The sequence below is a fragment of the Lycium barbarum genome, chromosome 3 (genome assembly GCF_019175385.1).
Source record: "Lycium barbarum isolate Lr01 chromosome 3, ASM1917538v2, whole genome shotgun sequence".
Classification (NCBI taxonomy): Eukaryota; Viridiplantae; Streptophyta; class Magnoliopsida; order Solanales; family Solanaceae; genus Lycium; species Lycium barbarum.
The window spans coordinates 110733686-110742066 of record NC_083339.1 but is presented as its reverse complement, the minus strand read 5'-3'; positions in this window follow the sequence as shown (position 1 = coordinate 110742066).

Here is an 8381-nt window from a genome sequence, read left to right as displayed (position 1 = left end):
CGAAAATCATGTTGATTACGTGCGGGGGATCAGTTGGTGTGTCCTTCTCCTCGACAAGGTTGGCTCTGCTGTAATTGTTTCTTCCTCTCTCGCTCAAGTATTGTCGGAGACGTCCTTTGGCAAGCATGTTAGCCACCTCCTCCCAGAGATGTCTACAATCGGTGGTCTTATTCCCGTAAGTCCTGTAGAATTCACACCAGACCGTTTGATCCCTCGAATTTTGGTCGGATCACAATGTCCTCGGAGGACGAGATGACGGATGAGTCTTCAGAACATCCACCATTTGAGATTCGCTAATGGTGAAAGTGTAATTCGAAAGCTTGAAATGTTCTGATCCCTTTGGCGGAGAGCTGCACTGATTATTCTTGGGCTGCAAACCCCATCCGTTCGTCCCAGAGTTATCTATTTTACTTCCTCCGGGCTTCTCAAGTGACCTATAACCAGACCCACTATTGGTAGCTTTTGGCAGAGGATACGGCTGGAAACGATTCTGTGAGGAGTTCCAATCTAGACCGTAACCTTTGTTTGCCTTTGCAGGGGAAATTGAAGATGAAGCCCCAGCAAGTCGTCTTCCACTCGAATCTTAGATTCATAACGGTTGTATACGTCCTCCCAGGTTGTGGCTTGGAACTCGAAGAGACTTTTCTTGAGCCTCTGGGATATGTCCAAACTCAAACGATTCAGACCTTTGGTAAAATCTTTGGCTGCCCACTCATCCGGTATGGCAGGTAGCAGCATACACTTCTTCTAGAATCGGGTAATGACATTTCAGAGACGTTTCGATTCTCCCTGAGCAATATGGAAGATGTCCGTCTTCCTGGTTTTCACCTTCCTTGCACCGGTATGAGCTTTGATAAAAACATCTGCCAGCATGGCAAATGACGTAATTCAATGCTCATTTCTTGATCAACACAGACTCGATCTCTTTCTCCTGAAGGTCATTACCCTTGATTTCCATAGAGTAAGCCGTAATATGATCCTGCGGATCAGTGGTGCCATCATATTTGGGATTATCAGGCATTTTGAACTGTTTTGGGATTAGCTCTGGCACCGCCTCGGGAGTGTATGCCCACTGGCGGTACTTCTTCCAATTCGGCCCCTCAACGACCAGAGGTGCCCCAAGAATTTGGCTGAGGCACTTCTGGAATTCCTTCACGTTCTTCTCTGCCTCCTTGGCAATCTTATCCATCTTTCCGGTAATTTCCCTCATGAACCGCTAGACTTCGACTTGGAAAGGATCAAAGGGAGTTGTTCCACTTTCGGTGGCCTCTCCGCCTCCTTCCACCGTTTGTCTGTTTCCTCGGGTGGTGTTTGCGTTGTTTATAGGTTATGGCGTACCAGTGGGGAGTGTGGTGGCCTGACCTGCTGGTGTTTCCATGAAGGTTTCAACGAACTGTTTTAACCGTTGCACTTCTGACATTACACCGTGGTATTGTCCCCTGAGGATTTGGATGGTTTCTGCTACAGGTATGTCAGTGGGGATATCGTCTGTTATGGTGTTGAGGTCACGTGTGGTAGATGCAGACCTGTTTGACCGGATAGTCCATCCGGTCCTAGTGAGATTTCGGCATGCTGGTCCGCAGCGTTTGGGTTTACATTAACTCCTAACATACCTGGATTGGATACTTTAGGAAAAATAGAGCACTTAAGAGAAAATTAGTAAAACAACCGATGATTATAATGATAACCACAACTGTCCCGGCCCCACAGTGGGCGCCAAATTATTTACTCGTAAAACGGTTAAGTTGAATTTGTACACGTGGTCAGGGACACATAGATTAGAGTAACCAATAAGATTAAGATGCTAGTATCCAAATAGTGTAAATAGAAGCAAATAAAATAAAGAGAGAGAGAGAGAGAGAGAGCCTGGATTATAGATGCTTATCTGAGGTTAGACTCCTCTTATTATTGATGAGCCGTGACTTCGGAGCTTAGTAAAGCAATAACAAGAATATAAAATGTACAGAAGTGTGAGAGTAAGAACTATGTGTATCAACTTGAATATTGATAGTTCCAAGTGCACTTGTGTTTTGATGATTGTCAAACTGTTTCAGAACCAGATAGAGACCTGGTTTGTAATCTCCTCTCTGTGCCTCTCGGTAGAGATAGCTATAAAGTCGAGCCACTTGCTGCACACAAGTACAATAGTGAGTTAGCCCATGCTTTAGGTCAAAATTAAAGAGTGGTCTCTTTTCACTCACATGCTCCCACTACATATACAAGGTGATGGTAACATATTGATCATACTTGAAAACCTAATCAAAATCGAGCAAATCTTTGCCGTCACAAGTTCTCAAGTTCTCTCAAGAACAAGTCACTTGCAAAACTGAAGAACTCGATCCAGACACAGATTTAGTCTAAGTTCTTTATGTTGTTGTAATTCTTTGTTCGTTTGTGCTTAAACTGTAAAACTACTCTTCTTGTTTAGAAGTTGTTTGTAGGTGTTTTAAATTCTCTAAGTGTGCTTGTTGGAAGTGTGTTTCCATAAGCTTTCAAGTGGTACACTAGGCTAGATTTATTCTAGGTGTATTAGTTTCCTTGGCTAGAGTTAGTCAAGTGGAGGTGCTTACATCGGTGTATTGTAAGGGTGGAGGGACTATCAGAGTTAGTTCCTAGGTTGCAACTATTGTAAGGGTGAGAGATTATGGGAGTTAATTCCTAATTTGCAATAGGTTTTAATCAGAAGTTGCTCGTGTAGTGGAGTTGAAATCCTACTGGGGTAGGTCATGGTTTTTAATCCCTTGAGCAAAGAGTTTTCCACGGTAACATCTTGTGTCCTTTACATACTGCATTGCATAAGGGAACCGGTACACAACCAGGTCCCTCATACATTATTCGGTGGACGCGTAGCCTGCATCAATTGGTATCAGAGCAGGTGCTTTTCTAAAAAGTTAACACCTAGAAAGAATTTGTAAAATGGAAGCCCCACCAACTATGGAAAAAGGACAGTCTTTCACCAGGCCAGCCAGATGTGACGGTCCCTATATCCCTGTTCACACAAGTGAAGACAGTAAAGAGACCACTATCAAAACAAGAAAAGAATACAATGAAGCTAACAGGAAGAAAGTGGAGAAGCACCATAAAGTCAAGAAGATTCTTGTGTGTGGAATGGGACCGGATGAGTACAATCAAGTCTCAGCTTGTTCATCAGCCAAAGAGATCTGGGAAGCTCTCCAAACTGCTCATGAAGGAACAACTCAGGTAAAAAACTCCAAGATCGATATACTCACCACTGAGTATGAGATGTTCAAAATGAAAGAGAGTGAATCTATTCATGAGATGCACACCAGATTCACCTCCGTAATCAATGAACTCCACTCTCTCGGAGAAGTCATCACAACTACCAAGCTAGTAAGGAAGATGCTTGGCGTATTACCTGACTCCTGGGATAGCAAAGTAAATGCTATCTCTAAAGCCAAAGATCTAGATATGTTGACTGTCAATGAGCTTATTGGAAACCTCAAGATGTATGAGATGAAGATGACCATGAAGAAGGTAGAAAAGAATGAGGTGAAGAAGGAGAAAAGCATGGTTCTCAAAGATGCAAAAGGAAAATCCAGTGATGATGACTCAAAAATGGCTTATCTCACACAGAGGTTTCACAAGATGATAAAGAAAAATGACATGTTCCCCACAACAGGAAACCCCAGCAGAAATGACTACTACTGTCACAAGTGTGGGAAACCTGCTCATTTCATGAAGGATTGTCCTCAAATCAGGCAGGACAATTATGACAAAACTGCCAAGAGGAACCAGGTCCCTGGCAGGAGTTTCAGAAGGAAAGAGGCCACCGATGAGATTGTGAATCAAGCACTTGCAGCTTGGGGAGACTCCTCAAACGAGTCTGAGGATGAAAATGACAAATGGGCTTGTCCATGATGGCATTTGATGACGGAGCAACTGAGCATAAGTCAGACCTTGCATTCACGGCTGAATCTGACACAAGTGATGTTGATGATGAGAACAAAGAGGTAAATTTCTTCGATGTAAAGAAAAACTTGAGAGATTTCTCTAAGAAAAAACTCATATCACTATCAAGTGTGTTAATTGATTCTTATCATACTCTGGTTGCTGAGAGAAAGAAGCTGAATCTTGCCCTTGATGAAATAAAACTAGATAAGGAGGACCTGTGCGTGATAACAAAAGAAATGGAGAAACAGGTGTTTGAGACAAACCAACAAAATACCTTGTTGGAATGTCAAGTGAGAAAAGAGATGGAAACCTCCTCTAAAAGAAAAGGAGCAGCAAATGAGACTTTCTTAGAGCTTGAAGTTGAACTAAAGAAAGTAAAGTCAAGTCTTACTGCTGAAATTGAGAAAAACGAACTCCTAAGAAAAGATCCGGAAAGGGCTAAGTTCGACCTTGACAAAACTCTCAAGTGGACTTGGTCTTTTGACGTAATCTCCTCCAGAAATGAAAAAAATGGAAATGGCAGAAGAGGACTTGGCTTTGAGAAGGAGAAGATGCCCTATGATCTCCACAGCAAACATGTTCCCACAACTAAAGAGCAGCCATTTCCTCCTTGCGGGCAAACAAGTCGTCATCAAGAGCCCTACAAGATAAAGGCTGACGTTGTTCAAAAGAATAGGAGTGTTGTCAAGAAGGGAACCATAGTGAAAAAAGCAGGTCCTCAAAAGAAAGGACATTTGAAGAAGAGAAGGAATGTGCTGCTAGTATGGCCTAAAAGGAGTCTGATTCACCCCTTCTATAACTAGAAGGGACCTAAGCTGGTTTGGGTTCCCAAATCCAATCACTGACATCGTGTGCAGGCTGAGAAGAGAGTGAAGAAAGGAGGCTGTCAATTATGTTGACAAATAGGGACAACAAAAATCTCATGGGTTAGTCAAAATGGTCTCTCCTCAAGGCCTTCACGACAGGATGTGTGTGCTTGGTACTTAAAGGAAAGGACACATCTCAATGTCAGATGCTGCAGTTCAGAATTCAAAGTTACTCCAGGCAGAAGTAAGAAAGGAAGATGAGTAGAATGATGAAGCAGAAAATGTAAATGCTGGGTCAAAAGGTGGATGTGACAGGAGAAGGGGTATACACACATGGGAGGTACATGACAGCATGTGAACAAGTTTTCAGAACGCAAACCTTACCTCACAAGTGGATTTGGGAGGGTAGAGATGCTGTTTCCGATAGACCATCAAATTGTACATGAAAATACATCAAATATAATAGACATTGCTGTTTTCGAAAGACCCTCAAACCATACATGAAGATATACCAAATATAATAGACATTGCACCTAACGAAACTTCACCAATACCGGAAATATATTAGAACTAGCAGAAATGGCAAAAACTGTATTTCCAATGTGAATTCTTGTTAGATTTTTCTTTTTTATGATTTCTGTTAACTCTAATAGTTGGAGCTTGCTAAATATTTAATAGAGATCAAATGTTCACTTTTGACAAAACTAAAGAACCAAAAAATGCTAGAAATATAGTTACGTGACTATTCTAAATATATCCTCAGGGACCATGTTTTTGTCATTTTTCTCGCATACAGAAAGTCAGAAACAGAAGAAAAATGTTCATGGAGGTACAATGTTAAAATTAAACGATAAATACAATTGCAACTGTCTCTACACATTTAACACGTGGCATTAGATAATACTTTTATTCTTCACCGACTGAACTTGTATTTAAAATTTAAATTTGAATTAAGTTACCAAAGTTGTTAATTCCGTGACTTCAAGAAGCATGTACCTCTTAGTAACTATAACAATTGGATCTCCGCTACTGCAAAAGGAATCTTATCAAAATTGTGAAGTGCTAACTTTACTTCTCTTTTGGTTAGTTTTTTCTTTTATAGTTTCTACAATTTCTTTTAGTAATTTCCTTCACCATTTAATAAGTTGACGGAGCTAAAGAGAAAGTTACGGGTCTTGACAGAACCCTTACAGAACTCATAACTTTGGTCAAAACTCTATATTTGTGCTAAATATGTACTTAATCTGTATAAATGATATATTCAAAATAAAAATAAAAACTGCACTTTTAATAATTGAGAACTCATAAACTGAAAATTACTTACGTACGAGAGTTTAGTCCTAGTGAGGGAGTGGGGAAGTAGTACGAACCTAACCAACTAACTTAGGCCTCATTTGTTTTCATTAAGATTAAGATGTCTGAATCTGAATGCACATATGAATGATTAAGATGTTGTCTTTAGATCTGAACACTGAATGACTAAGACTGTTTGTTTTGCGACATCTGAATGTGCATAATGTATTTATTTAAACATAATCAATATACGATTCAAATAAAAAGTAACTCAATATTAGAAAATAAGTACAAATCTAATAAAATTAAATTATTATTTGATAAAAAAAAAACATGTATGTTTGCTAGTGATCGTGGAGATGTTTTGAAGTGGTGGTGTTGGTGATAGTTGTGATGGTAGTGGTGGTTGACAGTGGTAGTGATGATGGTTGTGGAGTCAGAGGTGGTTAGTGGTGGCGGGGTAGAGGTGGGTGGGGGTGGGGTTGGGAGGGTGAGGGTGGTGCTGATGGTTATGATGGTAGAGGTGGTTAGTGGTGAGGGTGGGGAGGTGGGGTTAGAGGGAGGTTGGGAGGGTGGGGTGCTAGTGGTTGACAGTGGAAGTGGTAGTTGTGATGGCAGAGGTGGTTAGTGATGGTGGGGTGAGAGTGGAGAGAGGGTGGGGTGGGGTGGTGGAGGTGGTACTAGTTGACAGTGGTTAGTGGTGGTGGGGTGAGGGGTAGGGTGGTGAGTGGTGGTGGTGGAGATGGAGTTGGAGGTGGTGGTTATAGCCGATTGAGAAGCGATAAAAAATATCCATATAAAAATACGTGTTAATGATATAAAGACTTTGTTCAATCTATTCGGATCAAATAAATGACTAGATCTTAATATAAACAACGGAAAAGGCTCAAATATGCCATCGAACTATCGGAAATGGCTCATTTATGCCACTCGTTAATAGTTTGACTCATTTATGCCATCACTGTTACCAAAATGGCTCATCCATGCCATTTTTCACTATCGCTGGTTTTACAATACCAGATATAACACTTGGCCTCCAATTAGAGAGGTTCATGTCGTTTAATTAAACCAACACATCGCACAATTTGTGTTGGTTTAATTAAATGACGTGAACCTCTAATTGGAGGTCAAGTGTCATATCTGGTATTTTAAAACCGACGATAGTGAAAAATGGCATGGATGATCCATTTTGGTAACAACTTTCACGTAAATGAGCCAAACTATTGACGAGTGGCTTAAATGAGCCATTTCCGATAGTTCGATAACATATTTGAGCCTTTTCCATATAAATAAATACACTTAATGGCCTAAGGTCGAACCTTTGAGATTTCGACCTCTGTTAAATACAAACAACCAGGCCTTAATGTCAAAGCGACATACTCAAACTTCCTGAGACGGCAGCCTCATCTCTGGTCCCATATACCAACCATCTGAGAAAATTATCACTGCTACGTACTATCTGGTTAATAGGCTATGAAGTTATGCAGGATTATTTATATAAAATTAGTAATGTTAAAATAGTTTATGCGGTTATTAATAATGAATAGATTGTGTTACGTGGTGATTAATAGTTAAGAAATATTATACATAAATTAATTACTCTAAAATGATTTTTTTTTGTTTTTTAATTCTTGCATTACTAATAAACATATTCTTATTTCACACTCTATCTCATATAAAATAATAGCCATCCATCCCAAAATAAGTGTCATCTTAGCAAAAATCACTCTCATTAAGAAATTAATAAATACAATGTCGAGTTTACTAAATTACCCCAATTTATTACTCCATCCAAAAAGTTGGACACTTTTCGTTTTTCGAGAGTCAAACGAGTTGTCTTTGACCGTAACTTTTTCATATATTTTAAATATTTTTAAATTATTAAATGGTGGCTTATAGTACTTTCTAAGTAGTTTCTAACTATGTAAATTTTATTTCAAAAAAAATTAAATATTCTATGTTTAAACACACAATCAAAATTAAGAAGTTTGACTCTAGAAAAGCGAAAAGTTTCAATTTTTCAGGATGGAGGGAGTAGATAATTTTTTAGAATTGAGCAATACTTAAAGAGGACTACTTCTTTAATGTTAAGGACATACTTGGAAACACTTGTCATTTTTTGTCCTAAATTTCTAAGATGACTCTTTTACTAAGTGACACTTATTTTTGGATGGAAGGAATACATAATTTGCCATAATTTAATGCGAGTATTTTTCAATGCCGCTAACATAGATCGTATTATCTTATGCGGAACTTCATGCTGAGATTACTTTGGTTTAATTCTTTCTATACTCAAACCAAACGACCGCTAATTAAGTCTTCTGAAAACAACAAAGTGTTAATAACTTCCAATTAAGTGTTAATAACTTC